Consider the following 25,360-nt stretch of genomic DNA (forward strand, 5'->3'; position numbering starts at 1 on the left):
GCAGAGCAGAGAGAACTGTGTGCAGGACCCTGAATTTTTGGGGGGAACAGTAGGATGTACATGTAAGAGATAACTAAGGAAATTCTATCCAGGGGCTGGACAGGCCTCCGTTCTTGTCAAAAGGCAGTGAGAGTAACAGTAATATTTTCAATAGGTTTTCCTGAAGAACATTACGGCAGGCTTGCTTGTAAGTATCATGACCCCCTTCAACAAAAGCAAAGGCTGGAGAAAGAAACCAGAGTTTTGTCTAAGAGCCCGAGTTTTGTTTTTTTTAAAAAAAAAATTAATGTTTTTGTTTGCAGCAATAGATTGATTCAAATGGAGCCCTCTTTCCTTTGGCTGTCCGGAATCTCCCTGGGCGAAGAGCAACAAAAGAACTTTCAATAGTTCAATGGAACAACATTATCTTCCATTTTCCCCCACTCTGTACAGGCAGCTGATGCACAAAAAAAGTGTAATTACCATCTGACATAGACGTGATTGTGTGCGCCTGAAAATCAGGAACGCTAACTCTTCTCAAAATAAATTTCAATTTGATGCTGTGAATTTTACATTGAAATGAGTTTTTTCTTTAAAACCCTGGAGAAAACAGCCCCTGTATGCAAGCATTAACAAATAGCTCTGCAAATCTAGGCTAAAGTGAACATTCAATTTGAGGAGGTCAAATCGAGAATCCGCTCTCAGCCATGGAATGACTTGAGCTGAGCAAGTCAGAGTTAACCTCCGAACAGAAACATAACAACGCTGCCAACTGATTTGCTTGCCCCTGTGGTGCCTTCTCAAACTGCCCTTGCCTTTCTTCCTCTCTCTCTTTCCCAGACATTTATATCAAGAGAAGGGCTGTAGATCAGTGGCAGAACATCTGCTTTGCATGCAAAAGGTCCCCGGTTCAATTCCTGACATCTCCAGGTACGAGGACTGGGGGAGACCTTTGCCTTAAACCCTGCGGAACCACAGCTGCTTTGTGTGTAGACCATGCTGAACTGGAGGAACCGATGCTCTCCTCCAGTATAAGGCAGCTGCCTATGTTTATACCCATTTGTAGATCATGAAACACTTGGACCATCAAAGAACACCAGCTCCTTATGGACTGGTAAAGGTAAAGGGACCTCTGACCATTAGGTCCAGTCGTGAACGACTCTGGGGTTGCGGTGCTCATCTCACTTTACTGGCTCACATGTGGCCAGCATGACAAAGCCGCTTCTGGCGAACCAGAGCAATGCACGGAAATGCCGCTTACCTTCCCGCCAGAGTGCTACCTATTTATCTACTTGCACTTTGACGTGCTTTCAAACTGCTAGGTTGGCAGGAGCAGGGACCGAACAACGGGAGCTCACCCCGTCGCAGGGATTCGAACCGCCGAGAGCTTGCAGGGCAGCAGTTGAAGAAGGAGCAAAAAGGGTTTTCTTGTGTGTGTGTGTGTGTGTTTCTTTGTGGCTGATTAGCTGCTCTCCCTGTGCAAAGGTCAGAGGGGGCAGGGTTTCTGTTGAGGCAGGTGATTAGCTGTGGGAGGAGCTTATCAGAGCTTGCAGGGCAGTTTGATCCATCTTTTAGATTTAGGGGAGCTAGTCTCAAACGTTTGTTGGGGGAGACCTAGGTTTTTTTGTGGGGGGAGTTATTTGTCCTGTCTTCACGCTTTTTATGATGGAAGACCGCTGTAGCCACCCCCAACGACACGTTCTCAAGATGGAGGGGGAGGGAACAGCTGCAGTCGCCTGCGGTTCCTGCGCAATGTTTGCCATCTTGCCAAAGGTTGCAGGCAGCTTTACCTGCAGCAATTGCATGTTGATTGCCCTCTTAAAAGACAAAGTCCAGCAACTGGAGGAACGTGTAGCTACGCTCCAAAGAATTAGAGAGCTGGAGCTCTTCTTGGAAGCAACAGAGCACACCGTCTCCACCAAGGAGGAGACAGGGGACTCCCCTGAGAAGGAGGCTAGTTCACCAACACTGGAGCCAGATATATGGAGAAACGTGACTCAAAGAAGTAGGAGGCCCAGGGTTCGCTCTGATTGTTTAGAAATACACAATCGCTTTGAGGTCCTCTCCCCTAGCATGGAAGACGAAGAGCAGACTCCATTTGAGGATCTCTCCCTCATTACAGTCGATCAGGTATATGAAGACGAGCAGCAAAGTCAGTCCTCAGGGAATGTGCAGGCGACCTTGGAACGGACAGCTCACGGAAGAACCCCAACCAAACCTAAGAGGAGGCGTGTAGTGGTGATAGGGGATTCCCTACTGAGGGGAACAGAAGCAGTGATCTGTGGGCCTGACAAGATGTCTCGGGAAGTGTGCTGTCTCCCCAGGGCTAAGATCCAAGATGTAACTGAACGACTGCAAGGAATCATAAAACCCACTGACAAATACCCCTTTTTTAGAAAAGCTAAAGCACAGAATGAACTCAGGCTTGCTAGAGAGGTTAAAAGCAACAAAAAAGGCTTTTATGGGTATGTTCGTAGCAAAAGGAAGAACAAAGAAACAGTGGGGTCACTCAGAGGAGAAGATGGTGAAATGCAAACAGGGGACACAGAAAGGGCTGAACTCCTCAATGCCTTCTTTGCCTCAGTCTTCTCCGATAAAGAAAACAATGCCCGACCTGAAGAATTTGGAGCAAATGATTCAGCAAAGGAAACACAGCCCAGAATAACTAAGGAGATAGTACAAGAATACTTGGCTAGTTTAGATGTATTCAAGTCTCCAGGGCCAGATGAACTGCATCCAAGAGTATTAAAAGAACTGGCAGATGTGATCTCAGAACCACTGGCAGTCATCTTTGAGAATTCCTGGAGAACAGGCGAAGTCCCGGCAGACTGGAGGAGGGCAAATGTTGTCCCTATTTTCAAAAAGGGGGAAAGAGAGGACCCAAATAATTACCGCCCAGTCAGTCTGACATCAATACCAGGGAAGATTCTGGAGCAGATCATTAAGCAAACAGTCTGTGAGCACCTAGAAAGGAATGCTGTGATCACCAATAGTCAGCATGGATTTCTGAAAAATAAGTCATGTCAGACTACCCTGATCTCGTTTTTTGACAGAATTACAAGCCTGGTAGATGAAGGGAACGCAGTGGATGTAGCCTACCTTGATTTCAGCAAGGCATTTGACAAGGTGCCCCATGATATTCTTGTAAAGAAGCTGGTAAAATGCGGTCTTGACTATGCTACCACTCAGTGGATTTGTAACTGGCTGATTGACTGAACCCAAAGGGTGCTCATCAATGGTTCCTCTTCATCCTGGAGAAGAGTGACTAGTGGGGTGCCACAGGGTTCTGTCTTGGGCCCGGTCTTATTCAACATCTTTATCAACGACTTGGATGATGGACTCAAGGGCATCCTGATCAAATTTGCAGATGACACCAAACTGGGAGGGGTGGCTAACACCCCAGAGGACAGGATCACACTTCAAAACGACCTTGACAGATTAGAGAACTGGGCCAAAACAAACAAGATGAATTTTAACAGGGAGAAATGTAAAGTATTGCACTTGGGCAAAAAAAATGAGAGGCACAAATACAAGATGGGGGACATCTGGCTTGAGAGCAGTACATGTGAAAAGGATCTAGGAGTCTTGGTTGACCACAAACTTGACATGAGCCAACAGTGTGACACGGCAGCTAAAAAAGCCAATGCAATTCTGGGCTGCATCAATAGGAGTATAGCATCTAGATCAAGGGAAGTAATAGTGCCACTGTATTCTGCTCTGGTCAGACCTCACCTGGAGTACTGTGTCCAGTTCTGGGCACCACAGTTCAAGAAGGACACTGACAAACTGGAACGTGTCCAGAGGAGGGCAACCAAAATGGTCAAAGGCCTGGAAACGATGCCTTATGAGGAACGGCTAAGGGAGCTGGGCATGTTTAGCCTGGAGAAGAGGAGGTTAAGGGGTGATATGATAGCCATGTTCAAATATATAAAAGGATGTCACATAGAGGAGGGAGATGTTACGATATAGAAGCAATGCGGCCGCGAGCTGGTAGCTTGAAAGCAAAACATAATGGGAATGTTGTGACTGTTCCGTGGGAAACAGAGAGACAGTCAATTCACAGTCCAGAGGGCACCGGAATTAGCTCAGAGTGTAATATGAGCTGTACAGGAAGTACAGGGGGTTTTTGTCTCTCGACTGCTGAAGCTTGAAGAGAGCAGACATGATTTTTGTAACGCTGCAAAGACAGAAATAAAGGAATGTAAATACGTTTCTGTCTATCTCTCTCCCCTGCCCAGGGGGGGCAGGAAAGAGGGGTGTGTTCTTCTCACGCTGAGGAGGATCGCCTATCGCGACCTCTGCCTGTATCCTGCTGGGAATGCAGACAGGGAGGTCAACAGGAGATCAAGCCGGGTGCCTGGAGAGTGGCCAGTTTCTCCTGATAAAGGCTTGAATCCCAACATCTGGTAGCAAGGAGCCGATGGTTTTGATCCATGCAAGCAGCAAGAGAGGTTGATGGATCGTACTTCATCCTCTGCAAGGAGATAAGGAAGATATGGTAGCGTGTGGATGGAAGCTACAAGGACGGCTGAGCACCGGAGAAGGTGTTTTTGCTGAGCAACGGATTCCCTCAAGGTATGATGATTTTATGGCTGTGAGAGTGAACGCGAATTGAAGCATTCTTCGGTTCACTGAGTGTCTCCTTTTGGATGAAACCAGCACTGAAAGAGAGCCACATATTTCGCATACCTGAGTCTTGATAAGCCTGGAATGTCCAGTTGCTAAGCAACGAAACGTCAGTAAAGTGGAAAGTTACTGGCCAACACGGAAGTAAGGCTGAGCACTGTGAGAGGCTGGAAAAACACTGAGAAAACAGCGTTTGTTTTGTCTGTATATCTCACTGCTCTTGGAGGGACTTTCAAAACAGCCTGCGTTTAGCTGCCAAGTGTGAGGCAGTAAACAGCCAATAGACTCTTGGAATTTTACAGGCTCGAGAGTGAGAGCTGACGCTTGGATTCAAAATGGATACCAAGAAGGGGGGAGGCTTACCTTACCCACCTCCACTGACTAATGACAATTATTCCTCATGGTCTGTAAAGATGAAAGCCCTGCTTCAGAATCAGAGGATTTTTGGGGTGATTGATAACCCCATCCCTGCTGCACCAACGCCAGGTTGGAATTCACAGAATGTGAGAGCCAGGACGGCCATAATTCTGTGTATCTCGGATGATCAGCTCGTGCATATTCAGGATTTGGAATACGCGCGTGAGATTTGGCAAACGCTGCGTAGAATACATCAAAGAGATGCTGGTTCTTCAGCGTTGCTGCATTTTGAAAAGCTAACCAATCTAAGGCTAGCGCCTGATGGCGATGTACAAGCGCATCTGACAGAGATGAAATTCTTACGCCAGCAGATGGCGGAACGCAATTTCCCTCTACAGGAAGAGATATTCTGCTTCATGATTATTAACAGCCTTAATCGGACTTATAAAACGGTTGCAAGTCAGCTTGGTTCTCTACCTCCCGCAGATCTTTCGACAGAGAGAATTTGTGCCGTGATTCTCAATGAGAAAGACAGACTTGCTGCAATAGATGTCAAAGACAGGGGGAGAGAAGCTAGGAGTTCTGACACCCCCGCTGCTATTGCTAGTGAAGAACAGGCTGTTGCTTTGAACGTTGTCCGTTGTTTCAATTGTGGACAGACTGGGCATCTTCAGCGGAATTGTAAGAAGCCACGTCAACAGAAAGGAGCTAAGGGGAGCTCTGCAAAGCCTGAGGCATCAGGCAAAAGTCGTACCAAGTCCCAGGTGAAACCTGCAAAGGCATTGCTGTCAACAAAAGCCGCATTTTCAACGGAGAACGCTTTTATTTTGGACACTGGAGCGACGCAACACATGACGTCTCGGCGAGATCTGTTTTCAACGTTTAAGAAGCAAAGCTTCACTGTGAAACAAGCCAACGGTCAGGAGCTGGAAGCGACCGGGTTTGGAACTGTGTATCTTGAGAGTCTGAACTTGACTATTAACAATGTGTATTTGGTTCCTGATTTAAAGTTCAATCTGCTGAGTGTTTCGCAGATCACAAAGAAAGGACTGACTTTGTCTTATGATAGAGAAAGCTGCAAAATCTTCAAAGATGGAGAGCTGTATCTTTCTGCCAGAGAGAAAGATGGACTGTATTTGTTGACTTTTGATCAAAGTGATTGCATAAATTGTAATGCATCTTAGTCTAACATGATTTCTCTCGCAGGTGTGTCGAAAAACGTCCAGAAGACGACGCAAGTAACCAAAGCTTTTCAGCGCGTGTATGCTGATGTGATTGGTCCTCTAGCACCGTCTAGAGGCAATGCAAGATATTATCTTGTGTGTGTGGATTATTTCTCTCATTTTGTGTGGATACATATATTGCAGAAACCACAAGAAGCCTTAGAAAGGTTTAAAGAGTTTTGTGACAAGGTTAAGAATGTTCATAATGCTAACATTGATTGTCTTTTCACAGATGAAAAGCCAGTTTTTCTTTTGCAGGATTTTCAGGATTTCCTGGAAAAGAAAGGGATAAGGCACAAGACTGCTGTTTCAGCAGATGCATGGAACAGAAGTGTCTGTGTGCAAGTGAACAAAGAATTGCAAAATGGCATGAAGGCGCAATTGCTGAGTTCACATTTGCCACATGAGTATTGGGCGGAATCGTTAATGTGTTTTTGTTACAGTTGGGTGAGAAAGGTTTCAAAAGGTTTGGGAAGTTCTCCTTTTGAAAAGCTATTCCACAGAAAACCTTCTGTTGCCCATTTTAAGGTTTTTGGGTCTCATGTGAAGACTGAAGCTCCAGGTGGAGTAAAGAATGCTAGAGGCATTTTTGTGGGTTATGAAAAGGGTCTCTACAGAGTAATTTTGTCTGAATCTGGTCAAGTGATTCTCACAAAATTTCTAGAGAGTGCTCCTGAACAGGAGAGAGTAATTGTTCACACATTTCCCACTGAGGACGATTCAGATGATGATGATGATTTTATTGATTACAGTGGTACTGATAATGACAGTGATAACTCAGAGAGCTCAGTTGACACAGTCATTGAGAGGAAATCTCACACAATGGATAGACCTTCACAGGTGAAGGATGAACCACTGTTTACTATTGGAACTGGTTCTCCAAAGAGTCCTGAGACTGAACCAGTGAGCAGAGAGGATCAGCACCTCATACGCAGGTCCGAGAGAGTTACAAAGGGTGTACCACCCAAGAGGTATTCAAAAGAGTTTGCTAACGCAGCTGTAGCATGTGTTACTATTGTTGACAACTCAAGACAGGTTGAAGCTGTGTCTAAGTCAGAGACAAAGACACAACAGAGAGTTGCTAAGCGTAACACTACATTCCCTAGCCAAGGTAATGCAGATGCACTCATTCCTTGGAAGACAGACAACCAGAGAGGTACACTGGGGAAACCAGTGGCGGGTAGTTCCAAGGGTGGAACTGAAACAACCGGCGAGTGTTATATGTATAACAACTGTTTGTTTTCTTCTCTGGATCACGCTTTGCTCGCAGCGCACATTGATTCATATGGGGGAGTATGTTACGATATAGAAGCAATGCGGCCGCGAGCTGGTAGCTTGAAAGCAAAACATAATGGGAATGTTGTGACTGTTCCGTGGGAAACAGAGAGACAGTCAATTCACAGTCCAGAGGGCACCGGAATTAGCTCAGAGTGTAATATGAGCTGTACAGGAAGTACAGGGGGTTTTTGTCTCTCGACTGCTGAAGCTTGAAGAGAGCAGACATGATTTTTGTAACGCTGCAAAGACAGAAATAAAGGAATGTAAATACGTTTCTGTCTATCTCTCTCCCCTGCCCAGGGGGGGCAGGAAAGAGGGGTGTGTTCTTCTCACGCTGAGGAGGATCGCCTATCGCGACCTCTGCCTGTATCCTGCTGGGAATGCAGACAGGGAGGTCAACAGGAGATCAAGCCGGGTGCCTGGAGAGTGGCCAGTTTCTCCTGATAAAGGCTTGAATCCCAACAGGAGAAAGGTTGTTTTCTGCTGCTCCAGAGAAGCGGACACGGAGCAATGGAGCCAAACTACAAGAAAGAAGATTCCACCTAAACATTAGGAAGAACTTCCTGACAGTAAGAGCTGTTCGACAGTGGAATTTGCTGCCAAGGAGTGTGGTGGAGTCTCCTTCTTTGGAGGTCTTTAAGCAGAGGCTTGACAACCATATGTCAGGAGTGCTCTGATGGTGTTTCCTGCTTGGCAGGGGGTTGGACTCGATGGCCCTTGTGGTCTCTTCCAACTCTATGATTCTATGATTCTATGAACTTCTGATTGGCAAGTCCTAGGCTCTGTGGTTTAACCCACAGCACCACCCGCATCATGGACCGGTACCTTCTCACAAAGCTTTTTAACAACTTCTCCTTTGCTATGGGCACACCATGGAACAGATGTCTTTCCGGAATGTGTTGAACCGACTGCCTCTCCTAACAAGAATAAAGCTGGACCTTCTGAACATCATCTGAGACCCTTCTCCCAATGCCTCCCTTTGAGAAAGGCAGTGGGGGTCTTTACGGTTGTGATCTCCACCACTACCAACAGAAACCTTTCTGAATGAGGCCCACCTGTGGCCGACACTCACCCATTTTCTGACTAAATAGATACATAAAGGAATAAACAGCAGTCAAACCTATCCATTCTTAAGGAAATCAGCCCTGAGTGCTCACTGGAAGGACAGATCCTGAAGCTGAGGCTCCAATACTTTGACCGCCTCATGAGAAGAGAAGACTCCCTGGAAAATGTTGGGAAAGATTGCGGGCATAAGGAGAAGGGGACGACAGAGGATGAGATGGTTGGACAGTGTTCTCGAAGCTATGAACATGAGTTTGACCAAACTGCAGGAGGCAGTGGAAGACAGGAGTGCCTGGCATGCTCTGGTCCATGGGGTCACAAAGAGTCGGACACAACTAAACAATAAAGTTTAATTGTGGGACAGCAAAACCCGCCCCCTTCATCTGCAACTTTGACATCCATCATTGCTATTTTTCATGTTCTGTTGCTGCAGGTAGTGACTGCCAGTGCTCCATGTTCCCTCGCTGCATTAATGTACATGTGCACACTTACCTTTACACAATATACCATAGCCTGGCACCAACTTCAGGAGGCCTGGGGGGGCCAGGGCACCCACAATTACCGTATTTTTTGCTCTATAACACGCACCCGACCATAACACGCACGTAGTTTTTAGAGGAGGAAAATCCGTAGGCATGCCACCCGTAGGCATTTCCTCCATAACACGCACAGACATTTCCCCTTACTTTCTAGGAGGAAAAAAGTGAGTGTTATGGTGCAAAAAATACGGTATTATTTTTTGCTGTGGGTTCCTGGCCTCCGCCCTGCTGTTGCGCACCCCCACTTTGTGCCACTGCCTTCTGGCTTGCTCCTCATTCCTGGCTCCTTGTTCTTCAGTCCCAAATCACTCTTCTGTCACAATGCCCATGGCTCCCAAATCCCATGACTCCCAAATCCCATGGCTCCCAAATCCCGGTTCTTGGCTCATCTCAGAGTGCTGCCCACATCATAACCCTACCCTGCCTGCCATCCATGGGGTAGAACTGTTGCTGCACATCTACATAGCTAGTAAGGGTTACTGCCCCTGTGTGCAGTACAGCAAATAATTAGCAGTGGGACTCTTCTAACTTAGTGTGCTTCAGGAGAGAGACACAACAAACCAGTGGCTGAGATAAGTTTTCAATTTGGTTTTAAATGAAATCACTGAATTGGCACCTCTGACGTCAAGGGGAAGTGAGTTTCACAAATCTCAATTTATTTTATGGGGAAGGGTTATTGATTTTTTTTTTTTTATGGGCTCACTTTGTTCTTCCTTTGTGTCTCTAGTTCTCCCCCTCTTTCTTCTTCTACCTGCATTGATTTAGGAATCATAGAGCCGCTGCTGTTCAAGAAACCCGCTCCATGGTAACTTAAGAGGCTCCCTTGCCCCCTGCCTGTCCCACCAGTCAAACAGCTGGGGAAGCAGCAACGCCACATCTATCAATCACACACACATTTGACATTTATGGGACTATTAAATTGTTCACAATGAAAACCAGGTCGGATGGTGGTCTCCAGTGCCATTTTGTACTAGTCCAATGGAAGTCAACTCTAAGGACCCATCTGCACTCTGCATTTAAGCCCCAGCTTCCCTCAAAGAATCTTGGGAAGTGTAGTTTCTTAAGGCTGCTGAGAGTTGTTAGGAGATCCCCAGAGCTGGATTTAGGTTTGATGAGGCCCTAAGCTACTGAAGGTAATGGGGCCTTTTATATGTCCAGCTGACAAATAGTTGCTGTTTTTTTGTGTTGAACATATGCTATATGGTAATTTATGGACCTAAGAGGGATGTAACCAGTGATATTTTAGGGAACAGGCTAGCAGGCAGGTCCGATTACTTACATCATGGGAGCCTAAAGGTAAAGGTAAAGGGACCCCTGACCATTAGGTCCAGTCATGGTTGACTCTGGGGTTGCGGCGCTCATCTCGCTTTATTGGCCGAGGGAGCCGGCGTACAGCTTCCGGGTCATGTGGCCAGCATGACTAAGCCACTTCTGGCGAACCAGAGCAGCGCACGGAAACGCTGTTTACCTTCCCACTGGAGCGGTACCTATTTATCTACTTGCACTTTGATGTGCTTTTGAACTGCTAGGTTGGCAGGAGCAGGGACCGAGCAATGGGAGCTCACCTCGTCACGGGAACTCGAACCACCGACCTTCTGATCGGCAAGTCCTAGGCTCTTTGGTTTAACCCACAGTGCCACCCGCTCCCCTTAAGACACTGCAATGCAATAAGACATGTCTAACAACAGTTTAGAAACTACCGTGTGACCGATTGCAAACTATGGTTTTAGATAAAGGTACATATTGGCGATTGTCAGCAGGGTCGTTCCGGATTGGAAGGCACTTTGGTGTCACCCTGCTGACAAGTGCCAGAGGATTGGATCAGAAGGTGCTCATCTGCAGGGTCACACCAGAGTTCTGGTGCTCAGGGCCGTCTTTACCTGGAGGTGCAAGCGATGCGGGGCACCCGGGTGCCGAATTTTGGGGCGCACCAGGTGCCCACCACTGGAGCCGCCTAAGCTCTTAACTATCTACCTGTTATGAAATAATAAATAATTTTGATCAAGCTAGAAAAACAATATATATATATACCTAGGTATTGCCGAAATGTATACCTACTGTTTCACTAAAGGACTTTCAACTTTGTGTGTTCATTTACCAAAGACGCGCCACGCCAGTGGTGGCGCTTGTCCTTCACAATGGCAGCGCTTGTCTGACTCAACAAGTATAAGTGTATTGTAAATAAATGAGCAAATTAAAAAGTTTGTTTCTTTTTCCTCCCTTCTTTCATAAACAAGAGATAAGGCGTAAGCGTGGTGTCTGACATAAGCATAACAAGTTAATTTGGGGGCTAAACTAAATTTGGGGGCGCTGGGCAGATCTTTGCACCCCGGCAGCCCATATGCTAAAGACGGCCCTGATGGCACTACCTCGCTGACTCGCACCCCAGTGAGCATCTTTTGGCCCAGCGCTCTGGTGGAAGGATTCATGCCAGAGCGCTGGACCAAAACCTGGGACATTCCAGGATGCAAACAGAAGCTGGGATTAGTTCCTGTGATTCCAGATGGGGGACACTGTGTGGAATGGACATCTTGATGAGATGCTATCTGCAGGAGATCGGTTGGGTAATATACAAGACTATCTTTTAGATATACTGGTCCCAAATTCTATTGGGCTTCATGCATCAGTACCAGAACTTTGAACATAGCCTAGTAGCTAACCGGCAGCCAGTGGTGCAATTCCTCCAGCAGTGGCTTAAATAGGGTTGCCATATTTTGAAGAGCAAAAAAAAAAAAAAAAAAAAAAAAGAGGACATACAGTCATACCTCGGGTTACAGATGCTGCAGGTTGCATTTTTTTGGGTTGCAGACCGCCAAAACCCGGAAGTACTGGAATGGGTTACTTTCGGGTTTCGGTGGTCGCGCATGCGCAGAAGCGCTAAATCGTGCTTTGTGCATGCGCAGAAGCGCCAAATCGCAACCCACATGTGCAGACATGCAGATGCGGGTTGCGAATGTGCATGCCGCACGGATCACGTTCGCAACCTGAGCGTCCACTGTACTTGCCGACTTCTAACTATGGATTGCTATGATGGCTCTCATTTTACATGTCCATGAAAAAGAGGGTGTGTCCTGGAAAAAAGACATGTACAGCACGATTGCAATATTCTGTCGCATGGAGCAATGAAGCCTCCTGTACTTTACACCACTGGCCGTGGCTTCTGGAACAGCCTTGGGGCAGCCCCACATGGAATGCATGTAAAGATAAAGTTCTCAAGAACAGTTAAGATCATATGGTGAACTGGTAAGGGGAAATTGAGCATTAATGCTTATGTGTTAGGTATGGGTGCAGCTACTCTCAGATTGGCTGGCCAATGTTTAACAACATGCCTTTGCTCAGTTGGGTGGGGGTGGGGGTAGAGATCCGAAAGAAGCTTGAGCCGAGAAATGAATAGGAGAGAGGGAGAGGGGGAGGGAAATCTCCCACAAAGATTCCAAGCATCTGACAAGAATACGCAGACATAATAATTTCTTTGACCTCAGCCACATGAGCCTTCGAAAAGAACAAAACAGCACCATTCCATGGCATTTACAGTTTAAACCTTTCCTATTCAAGTTTCGAACAAAAAAAAGCCAGCAGCCCATTCTGGTCATGATTAAAATTCATAGGTTTGCAGCCGAGAACAGATGGAGAAGCCATTTTAGGCCAGTCATATCCCAGCTCTGCAAAATTAATTTGACAGCTTTGCATTAAAGCACTGATCAATATCCACTTTAGAACAGCAGAGGCTAACTGAGAAAAAATAAGTGACCGGAGTGTTACCAGACGAGAAAAAATGAATCTTTGAGACTTTTTTCCCTCTAAGCTTCCACCTACATCAGAAGTCCTGACCTCAATCCATTGATCGGCAGCAGTTAACATGACAAAAGGCCTGGCAGATATACCCAGGCCTATAGCTAGCAGGGAACAATCAACCCTGATACACTAAATGTTTGACAGAGTGACTAGACTGCTGAATTAGTATTTGCTTTCTGAGGTCTGGTAGATGCAACCTTTTCCTTCCTGGCCTGCTTCTTTTATTATTATTGTTGTTGTTGTTATTTTAGACGTGGCAACAAAAGAGATTATGTATAAATGCCAAACTTTTCTTAAACTTCATGGCTGCGTCTTTGCACTCCAGGCCAAACATGACAGGAGAGGGGAAACTTGCTGCGACCTTGCAGACCTTGGCTTGATCCGCTAGGAATGTGCTACAAACTGCAGCTCTTTGTTCCTCACTGTCTCCCTTGAATATAGCTGGGGCTTGGGCAATATCAAATTCGCCCCTGGTCAAACCAGACCATTTTGGGTTTCTCTTGCTTTTTTTGTTTTTCCCCTTTTGGGTTCAGATCACAAAATCACTTTGCAAGTCCTTTTTCTTTCTGGAAAGTCCTCATGGAAAATTTCTCCAAATATACACATATTTCCAAGCAGTTTTGCTCGTTATGTATCAATTTACAAAGCAATACAGAATTTTGAAGAGCAATTTCCCCCAATATAACACATTATTGTATGTTATCTTTACTATTATGGGCACATTTGCTCACACTTTGGCCCAGTATATGCATTTTCGTGGGCGTTACTTGGGTGGACAGCTGCACTGAAAAATCTGGAGGCATGAGGATTTTGAAGAATGGCAGTGTCTTGGGGCTCATATGGTTTCAGAAAATGTAAATTAGGCAGATTTGCTTTTAAATCAACTGACTTAAAGGTCTCCCCCCTGGAGGTGGTTTTAGGGTAGTGCGACTGGTTTAGCTGCTCTGGGCACCAGCACTGCAGGGGGCGCCACAACAATGATTTCGAACAGAGAGCAAGGGGCACCAAATTTTAGTGTCAAACAGGACACTGCTGAAATCCAAAGTCCGCCACTGCTCTCCCATCCCAGAGTGGGATTCTAGTGCCAAATGAAGCGGCTTGACCGCTTACAGGGGCAGACGTATCATTGTTGTGTTACATCGGTGCAGAAATATTTGCACAGGCTGCCACTTAGCCATTTGGCTAGCTTTTTATTATTATTATTATTTATTTAATCATTTTTTTGATACAAACATCAACTTCAAAAGGTACATACAACAAAAACCATAATAACAAAAATAACACAATTTAACAATTCAGATTTGAATACACTGATATACCTATGACGACACCTTTTTTAAACAATATTTTCCCACCTTTCTCTCGGGTTAAGAACTTTGCTTCAGGATGAGAACAGAAATCATGCTCCAGCAACGCGGCGGCAGCAGGAGACCCCATTAGCTAAAGTGGTGCTTCAGGTTAAGAAGAGTTTCAGGTTAAGAACAGACCTCCAGAACGAATTAAGTACTTAACCCGAGGTACCATTGTATAATATAGTACAGCGCTAGATCTACCAATGGTAGGGACGTGGGTGGCACTGCGGTCTAAACCACTGAGCCTCTTGGGCTTGCTAATCAGAAGGTCGGTGGTTCGAATCCCCGTGATGGTGGTGAGCTCCCATTGCTCTGTCCCAGCTCCTGCCAACCTAGCAGTTCGAAAGCACGCCAGTGCAAGTAGATAAATAGGTACCGCTGTGGTGGGAAGGTAAATAGTGTTTCTGTGTGCTCTGGTTTCCGTCACGGTGTTCCGTTGTGCCAGAAGCAGTTTAGTCCTGCTGGCCACATGACCTGGAAAGCTGTCTGTGGACAAACGCCGGCTCCCTCGGCCTGAAAGTGAGATGAGCGCCACAACCCCATAGTTGCCTTTGACTGGACTTAACCGTCCAGGGGTCCTTTATTTTCATCTTACCAATGGCAGCTTCAGATCTTCAGATCTTAGCTGTGGTTGATGGAGGTTGCTACCTTTGGGATAGCATCATCAGGTGATGGTCACTGTGGGAAACCAGCAAGCACAAAAACACTCTCTTCTCCTCCAGTTCCCAGCTACCAGTATTCAGAAGCATTACAGTGGTACCTCGGGTTAAGTACTTAATTCGTTTCGGAGGTCTGTACTTAACCTGAAACCTGAAGCACCACTTTAGCCAATGGGGCCTCCTGATGCCGCCGCGTCGCCGGAGCACGATTTCTGTTCTCATCCTGAAGCAAAGTTCTTAACCTGAAGCACTATTTCTGGGTTAGCGGAGTGTGTAACCTGAAGCGTCTGTAACCTGAAGCGTATGTAACCTGAGGTACCACTGTACTGCCTTTGAACATTGAGGCAGAGCATAGCCACCATGCCTTGTAGCCATTGATAGCCCTCGCCTCTTTGAATCTGCTTACAGGCAGTCCCCTGTTTACGCACTTCATGCCATAGAGACATCACTGGAACGTCACTAAAAGGGTGGAACAGGAGCAATTAGACACAATTTCACAGATTGGCAGTGTGCCTCGGAATGTAACACCCCCACAAAAAACGGGGGGCTGCCTGTAATCCTCTTTTAAAGCCATGCAAGTTGGTGGCTGTAACTACCTTATTACTACTATTACTACTGCTACTACTACCACTACTACAGTCAATTTGCTTTCTAAACCAGTGCCTCAAGGCTATTCACACATAAAATAGTTAAAAACAGCTAAAAACTCCAAAAGCATACATTTGAAACAAAACTAGAACCCTAACAATTGGACACTCATTTAACCAGGTTGGAAAGCCTGCCAGAACAAAAATATACAGTGGTACCTCAGGTTAAGTACTTAATTCGTTCCGGAGGTCCGTTCTTAACCTGAAACTGTTCTTAACCTGAAGCACCACTTTAGCTAATGGGGCCTCCTGCTGCTGCCACGCCGCCAGAGCACGATTTCTGTTCTCATCCTGAAGCAAAGTTCTTAACCTGAAGCACTATTTCTGGGTTAGTGGAGTGTGTAACCTGAAGCGTCTGTAACCTGAAGCATATGTAACCCGAGGTACCACTGTATTCAACTGTTCTCGGAAAGTGAAGATAATGGGCAGCTGTCATATCTCGACAGGGATATTGTTCCACAGAACCAACACTTTCTGTGCCTTGAATCTTCCAACATTCAGCTTAATTTGATGCCCAGTGAGTTCCAGTGTTAAGAGAGAGGGAGAAAAACTCCAGAACTTCCCACTCACCATCACTTTCTCTCTCTGTGTGTGTGTGGTTTATTATTATTATTCCTTTCCAAGTATTTTTGCAATATTCTGTCAACACGTCGAGGCCTCATATTTCACATTAATGGAACTGCTTTGCACTTACATTCAGTAAAATATAATTTATAGGTAGAGGCTGGGAAAATAACAGGTTGACATGGGTGATTTCCATTTTCCCTTCGATAATTTTATGGCTCCAGTTTAGGACCTCTTGCATGTAGTGTTACATGTGCTTTCACTAACCTAGGTTAATTATGCCTGACCAAAGCAGTTTGAAAAGGGAAGAATTTGCCAGCTGAAAAACTGAGAAACGGGAAGGTTTCATGGAACAGGCAGGGGGGCGGGGAGAGGAGAGGGAAAAAACTGAGGTAGCCATTCACCAGCAGAAAATATGAAGGGGACAGCTGGTTCAGATGGCTTTCAGACAGGCAAAAATTTGGGTGCCACATGCGGCCCAATCGCCTTCTCAATCTGGCCTGCAGACGGTCCAGGAATCAGCATGTTTTTGTTGGGAAAAAGCACCAAGGCAAAAGCCAGCTCCAGATGGCTGGAATGCAAAACAGTGCAGATGTACTGTTGGAGAAAAGGTGGAGCCTATTCTCTGTACTGAGCACCGGATGTTAGCTCAGTGTGTCATATGACCTGTACTGGAAGTACAGGGGAGGAGTTGTGACTCTTCTGATGGAGTCTGAAGGGAACAGTCACATTTCTATGTACTGTTGAGTGACAGGAATAAAACATGTAGAAAGGACTCCTGTCTGTCTCATTTCTCCTCCCTGGGAGAATGCAGGGAGGGAGAGAGAAGAAGAGAAGCAGAGGGTGTGTTCTTCTCACGACTAATGAGAAGAATCGCCGGGTTTATGACCTAGCCTGCCGGGAGACGCAGCGGAGAGGTCATCCAGTATCTCGCTCAATTGCCTCGGGGGAGGCCAGGTACCTCTGCCTGTGAGCTGAAGATACTGACAGTTTTAACATGAGTAGATTGTGTCCTTTTATTTAAAATGCATCTCTGGATTATTTGTGGGACCTGCCTGGTGTTTTTGCATGAGTAGAATGTGTGCTTTTATTTAAAATGCATCTCTGGGTTATTTGTGGGGCACAGGAATTCGTTCATTCCCCCCCAAAAAAAAATATAGTCTGGCCCCCCGCATGGACGGTATACCGGCCCCCTGCTGGAAAAGGTTGCTGACCCCTGGCTTAGAGTGTCAGACTAGAATCTGAGAGATCAGGGTTCAAATCCCTACCTGGCCCCTAACTCTCAGCCTAACCTACCTTGCAGAGTTGTTGAACCTTCAGCGACACCCTGAGCCCTGTGGAAGAAAGGTGGGATATACATATAATAAACACATAAATAGCTTTTTCTTAAAATGAGCCTCCATATTCAAATAGCCTGTGTAAACAACGGAAACTAGCTCCCTGTCAATAATGCTGCATTATAACACAGCCCCATTTATTTACGAAATATATAAAATAAATAAGTAAAAAATTGTCCAGTAGCACCTTAAAGACCAACTAAGCTTGTTCTTGGTATAATCTTTCATGTGCATGCACACCTCTTCAGATACAGGTTTTTACATATTTCGACTGCGTCAGACCAACACGGCAATCAGCCTTCTTTATGGTCCAGCTCTCACTTCCATACATCACTACTGGGAAAACCATAGCTTTAACTATACAGACCTTTGTTGGCAAGGTGATGTTTCTGCTTTTTAAGATGTCATTGCTTTTCTCCCAAGAAGCAGGCGTCTTTTAATTTTGTGACTGCTGTCACCATCTGCAGTGATCATGGAGCCCAAGAAAGTAAAACCTCTCACTGCCTCCATTTCATCCCGTTCTATGTTTTTTTTTAAGGATACTGTTTTCTTGTTTCTGTTTTGGTTTACCGGAGATTTTAAATATCAAACAGGAGGGTATGGAGTGATGTGACCCCCCGAGCCGAGAAAATAAGTACCGGTAACTATACAACCTTTAGAAGATATCTGAAGGCAGCCCTGTATAGGGATTTAAAAAAAAATATCAATGTGTGACATATAAATAATAAAAGTGTAATTCTTATTCTGAAATAGGATGTCCCTATTTCCATTGAACAAATGTTTGAGGGTATTTGTTTGGGAGTATTTTTGTTTTGCCACCCCCCCCCACCCCCAAAAAACCCAAGATTACTCTGGGCCAAATACACAAGCTCAGCTGCACATCAGACTCCTTTCAGAGGTATCTCTCTCTAACATTAGTGCCATTGAGTAGCAGTGGCCGAGAGAAGATTTACTACTCCAGGGTCCATATTTGCTTTTTCTGATAAAAGAGTGATTGCTGGCTTCATGCAGAGGCAGAGTAAGTTGGGTGGGGTGGGTGCAGTCCGCCCCAGGTGTCATCCCTGGGGGGGGGGGTGACATCACCGCCCCACCCCCATAGATGGCTAGCCCCGCCCCCGGGTGCACACCGCTCCGGGTGCCAGAGCAACTAGCTACGCCACTGACTTCATGTGGATAGAAAAAGTAAAAGGATGTGTTAGGATCCACTACTGTACTGAGGTTAGAGCTAACATTCAGCCAGCTAGCCCTGGGGATTATCTAATGCTTATTTCCCCTAAATTGATTTCTGAATTTTGAATTTTATTGTTATTCATATTTTTATACTGTATTTTATGCTGCTTTTACAATTAAGTGTTTTAAATTTGTTGTTAGCCACCCTGAGCCTGGTTTTTGAACCGGGAAGGGCGGGGTATAAATAAAAATTTATATTATTATTATTATTATCTCTGAGTAATGGTTTTGCTGTCAGAGGCAAATGGGAGTTGAGCTCTAAAACATCTGTTTTGCTGTCTATTTATTATTAGTATTATTATTATTATTTTTAAAATAGACTGATTTGACATGCCAAAATAAGCTCTTTGGATCCTAACCACCATCAAAATTACTACATGGGATGATTATGTGTGTGTGTGGGGGGGGTTATTTGTTTGTTTTGATTTACTCTATTCTGCTTTTTTTGTTTGTTTTCATCTTGGAATTTTATGTTGTGAACCACCCTGTGATCTTCAGACTACTACTATAACTATTACTACTACTAATACTAATAATAATAATCCCATATCAAAAGCCCTAAACGGCTTGGTTTCTTTATGGCAAAGGTGGGGCAGCTCAGACCCTGTGGTCTCGCTAACTGGCCCATGACTTTCCTCATGTTAAAACAACTATTTAAAACAGTAATAAATAAAGAAAACCAACGCTAAGCTAAAAACCAGATTCAGCTATTGAAACATGCCAACATTCTGCGTATCTGGTAGGGTTGCTTAAACAAAAGTAATTTTAGCTGGTGCTAAAAAGAAAGAATATATTGAAGGCACTGTGTCTATCTAGATACAGATATAGATACCAGAAAGTATTATTGTGATTATGCTTACCCATATTACAAGTGCCCTGGAACAATAACATGGATCAAAATGGAAGACAGGGCGAAATATCAGGGATCTCTATAGGTAATTTGCCACATTTAGAACTATGTTACAACGGAGAACGTATCCCCAAAACATAGCATTTTGAAACATCAATAGCCTAGTCTGAATTTCCACCTCATTAGTAACAGACCCCCATCTCTCTCTCTCTCTCTTCCTCCCTTCCTCTTTCTGCAGTATCTTAGCCTCTTAAATATTCCAAGAGACTTCTCCTTATGCATCTTAAATAATAAAAGGGAGGCCAATCAGAGTAGATTCGATAATACAATGTAATCAATGTCAGTAATTATGGCGGTAGGAGAATGCCCTTGTTTAGAGTTTCTCATTTTGATGAATGGAATTTCCAGTACTTTGAACCTGGGACAAATCGTTTGCCCCCGCTGCATTTAAGCCATGTGCTTTTAAATAATGCAGAGATACCTCTTTAATATGATTATAACTATTTTTAAAAAAGAGAAATGAACTCACATACCCGATAATATGCTACAGCTACATCACATACGTACATGAACACACAGGATTTCTCCACCAAGTTTGATTTGATATATAAATCAATGTTTAATGCATTTTTCTTCCATTTTCAAAATCTTATGAGAGTTTTGTACTTCTTGTTATTTCAAATGGGCAACACAACATTATAGCCATAAATTCTCATTTATAAATGCCGCTGTATTCCAGCGGTGTACTGAGTTGACTCTATAAACTTACATTGGCTTTTATTTATCCTGGAATTATTGTTATTATTAGTAGTAGTGTTACTATTGTCATTATTGATTGCACTTATTTGTTGTTCTCTACCAAAAAAAGGAGAGAGAGTCTCAAAGCAACTTACAAATATCTAAAACAGCAAACAGCTTGTCAATCATTTCAAGCCAAATACATAGAATAAAAAAAAAGAACAAAGAAAAAATTCTAAAGGTGTTCATCCATCAACAGAAAAAAAAATCCCACCCCATCCTACTAAAAACATACAGCATAAACTGGCCATAAATCATACCACAGTATGGTCTAAGTTGAAGACCAAACGTTTGGGCAAATAGGTACATCTTATAGTTAAGATAATTAATAATTATAAGTTTGAACATTCGCATGGGATACTCAAGTGTTCCTGGATAGCTCGGTTGGTTGTAGGTTCGATTCCTGTATGGGACAGCTGCATATTCCTGCATTGCAGAGGGTTAATAATAATAATAATAATAATAATAATAATAATTTATTATTTATACCCCACCCATCTGGCTGGGCTTCCCCAGCCACTCTGGGCGGCTTCCAACAAAATATTAAAATACCGTAATGCATCAAACATTAAAAGCTGTCTTCTTAAAGTCTGGTAGTTGTTGTTCTCTTTGACATCTGGTGGGAGGGCATTCCACAGGGCAGGTGCCACTACCGAGAAGGCCTTCTGCCTGGTTCCCTGTAACTTGGCTTCTCGCAGTGAGGGAACCACCAGAAGGCCCTCAGAGCTGGACCTCAGTGTCCGGGCTGAACGATGGGGGTGGAGACGCTCCTTCAGATATACTGGGCCAAGGCTGTTTAGGGCTTTAAAGGTCAGCACCAACACTTTGAATTGTGCTCGGAAACATACTGGGAGCCAATGTAGGTCTTTCAAGACCGGTGGGTTGGACTAGATGATCCTCAAAATCCCTTCCAAGTCTACGATTCTATGAAAGCACTTCAGATGCATTAAGTAATTGTAATCAACCCTGCAAGGCAAATTAGTATTAATGCCCTCCCTGTGCAATTTTGCAGATAGGGGAACTGAAGGAGAGAGAGAGGTTTGCCTAAGGCCATGTAGTGACTTCATGACAGAGGTGAGATTCAAGCCAGAGACTTTCTGATTTGTGGCTCCATCCTTTAGCCACTGTGTGACTCCAAGCGCAGGACCGCTAGATGGAATAGCATCTCTGCCGGATCTTGGGCACAGGGGTTTCTGATTACAGTGGTACCTCGGGTTACAGACGCTTCAGGTTACAGACACTTCAGGTTACAGACTCTGCTAACCCAGAAATAGTACTTCGGGTTAAGAACTTTCCTTCAGGATGAGAACAGAAATTGTGCTCCGGTGGCTCAGTGGCAGCGGGAGGCCCCATTAGCTAAAGTGGTGCTTCAGGTTAAGAACAGTTTCAGGTTAAGAACGGACCTCCGGAACAAATTAAGTTCTTAACCCGAGGTACCACTGTACTTACCATATAATGTGTTCTTTTTTAGCTGGAGATGACAGCTCTTGTACACGGGACCTTCTGTACGCAAAGGAGATGCTCTGCTGCAGAACGATGGGACTAGGAGCACACTCTGAGCTCGACGGAGGTCAAATGGAAGTGGGGAAGCAATAAATAGCTCCCGACATTCTTGTCGCGCTTTGGTGTGACCAACACACCCAGTGTGATCAGGATGGAGCTAAGCTTCAGAAGGAAGTTTGGTTCACAATGGTTAAGATAATCAGGGAAGGATGATGGCTTTGCCTCTTAACCCTTGACTTTCTCCCACTCTGCTGGAATAAAAGAGAGCACCAATCTTGGTGACAACATTCGTGGCATGCACTCACCCCGCAAGGCAGAGATGGAGAGCCTGTGGACTACAGCTTCCATCAACCCTGACCATTGACCATGGTACTTGGGGCTGATGGGAGTTGAAGTCCAACCACATCTGGAGGGCAACAGGCTCCTTATCCATGCAGTACAGTATATAGTCTGGTCCTCACCAGCTCCCTATATAACGCAAGCCTTCCTCCATCCACGTCCCCAACCCACCATAATTACATGCGTTTCGCTAGCATATAGTGGTACTGAGTGGTATTTAGAGGCTTTGCTCTGTGTGATCTATAAATGTAGAGCTCGTCTATGCAGAGATGTATCCTGCTTTAAATATTTTATCAGTTACTTAAGGTGGAAAACTGTCCAAGAGGAACTATGGAGAAAGCACACGGTTGGGAGGTGCATATCTGCCTATATAATGGACTGCGTCATGACATCACTTTGCTGCTACTTACCAGGCTGGGATGCACTCTCTTTAATGGTAGATGTTTTCTTCTTTCTAAATGTAGTCACTCTTCTCTTAACAGTTCTTCTGGGTTTTCCTCCCATGGTGCTTAAGAAGAAGTGAAATGAAAGTGTGTCAATAAGGAGGTCACTACATTAATTCATGTACTTATTAGCATTCCCTGTTTGCTGGAGGTTGGGGGAGAAGAAAAAGAGCCACACATGATCTGTTATGCAGGGCAAGAGACAGCCATTGCACCAATCTGGATGTGCTCTTCAAGAAGGGTCATAGTGAAGGTCCCAGGTCTCCAGGGTGGGAATATCCCTCATATGAAACCCTAGATAGCTGCTGCCAGTCAGTGTAGACCAGGGTTTCTCAAACTTGGGTCTGCAGCTGCTTGTGGACTACAATTCCCATCATCCCTAATCACTGGCCCTGCTAGCTAGGGATGATGGGAGTTGTAGTCCGACAACAGCTGGAGACTCAAGTTTGGGAAACCCTGGTGTAGACATTGCTGAGTTAGATGTAGCAATGGTCTGATGTGGCATAAGGCAGATTCCTATGTTCCTATGACTTAGACTGCAATCCTAATCCTGCTTACTTGAGAGTAAACCCCATTGAGTTCAATAGGTCTTACTTCTGACATTCCAGGGAACTCTGGAGATTGTAGTTCTCCCTTTCCTGTGGCAGTGTTGGGCTCACCCAACTGGTTAGCAGTTAGGTTTCAACACTGTAGATCACTTTCAGAAAATATATACCAAAAATTAAATCAACACAACCCCATGTCTCACCCAAACTTCAGTTGTGTCACATGTCTTTATTTATATTCCTGCATTGCAGTGGTTTGGACTAGTTGACCCTTTGGTTCCCTTCCAACTCTACAGTTCTTCGATTCTATGATTCTTAGTTGGCGTCACAATATGTGAATCAAAAACGTAGGTCTTCATCAGCATTCAAAGTTCTCCACACTTTGCAGTGCTGTTCTCCAGCCAACTAATGTGCTACAAATAGGCATATACTAAGGACTGGTCATGTTGTGTGGATGTCTGATTATCGCCTTCCAAAACAACTACTCTATTCCGAACTTAAAAATGGAAAGTGTAATGCTGGTGGTCAACAAAAGAGGTTTAAAGACTCTCTCAAGGCAAATCTTAAAAAAAAAAAATGTAGTATAAACACCGACAACTGGGAAACACTGGCCTACGAGCACTCCAGCTGGAGAATAGCCTTTACCAAAGGTGTCATGGGCTTTGAAGACACTCAAACTCAGGACGCAAGGGAGAAACGTGCTAAGAGGAAGGCACGCTTGGTAAACCTTCAACATGATCAGCTCCTGCCCGGAAACCTACGTCCACACTGTGGAAGGAAGTGTGGACCCAGAATTGGCCTCTACAGTCACCTACAGACACACCATTAAGACCATGTGCATGGAAGACAATCTTACTTAGCTACGAGAAGAAGAAAAAAATATGCATAATGTGTATATTAGTGAAATTAAGAGAAAAGATTGTGATGTGTTAGGGGAAAGTGCTTGCAAAAACGTGTCTTCTGTGAAATTGCAGACAAAAACGTCCGTGTTAAGAAAAACTGTCGCTGCAACACTGAAGAATTTTCTTGAGGACTTTTAGAAATAAATAAATCGCAAACTGGTGTGGAAAGCTGGAAAACTGAATTTGAGGCTGGGGGACGACGACGAGAAACCAACGATTTGCCCATCTTTCCGTGAATGTGAGTTGTTCTGCCAGAAAATGTATCTCAGGATGGGCTTCTCAGTCTCCTTCTCCCCCCACCCCAAAGTAAATAAAATAAAATGTCAAATAAACCAGTGGTTTGACGGCTGCTTTGCTGTTTCTTAATTTTATTTCAGACCAACATATAAGTAAATAGATATAGGATAAAGTAAAAAAAAAAGCAAAAGCAGGGGGAGGAGGGGGGAGAGTTTGGGCCAGCTTGGAGTCTCATTGGATATCCCCCAAGGGGGAAAACGACTTGGAGAGAACTTAATTCAAAAAATCCTTTAGGCCACACGGCAGCCTAGTAAAGACTCAGACAGCGAAGAAGAAGAGAAAAGACATCAATAAATAATCAAGGGCCTTAGACTTTTAAATGGGAATCTGAGCATTTCAACGGAAAGGTAAATTGAATCTTTTCCCCCACTACCTCCGATTGCAGGTGCTCATGCATGGGCAAGGCTATAAAACTTTCCTCATTGTAAATGTTGCCTGACCTTTCGACAGACAGTTTTACATGGAAATAGAAAAGTCGTCGCTTAAAACTGCTGAGATTCGCCTCGGGCAAACTTCAGCTTCCAACTTTGTAAAGGTTTCTCTTTCCTTTCTTTCCTCTCCCCAATTTCCTCTCTGTCCATTTGCCGAGGGATACGGACTTGCCGATCAGAAGGTCGGTGGTTTGAATCCCTGCCATGGGGTGAGCTCCCGTTGCTCAGTCCCTGCTCCTGCCAACCTAGCAGTTCGAAAGCACATCAAAGTGCAAGTAGATAAATAGGTACTGCTCCGGCGGGAAGGTAAACGGCGTTACCTTCCCACCACAGTGGTACCTATTTGTCTACTTGCACTGGTGTGCTTTCGAACTGCTAGGTTGGCAGGAGCTGGGACAGAGCAACGAGAGCTCACCACCGTCACAGGGATTTGAACCACCGACCTTCGGATCAGCAACCCCAAGAGGCTCAGTGGTTTAGACCACATTGCCACCCACGTCCCTGCCTTTGGTAGATCTAGGCCCGTACTATACTATACTATATGGGATGCGGGTGGCGCTGTGGGTTAAACCACAGAGCCTAGGACTTGCCAATCGGAAGGTCG

This window comes from Podarcis pityusensis (genome assembly GCF_964106645.2).
Source record: "Podarcis pityusensis genome assembly, chromosome: 11".
NCBI lineage: Eukaryota > Metazoa > Chordata > Lepidosauria > Squamata > Lacertidae > Podarcis > Podarcis pityusensis.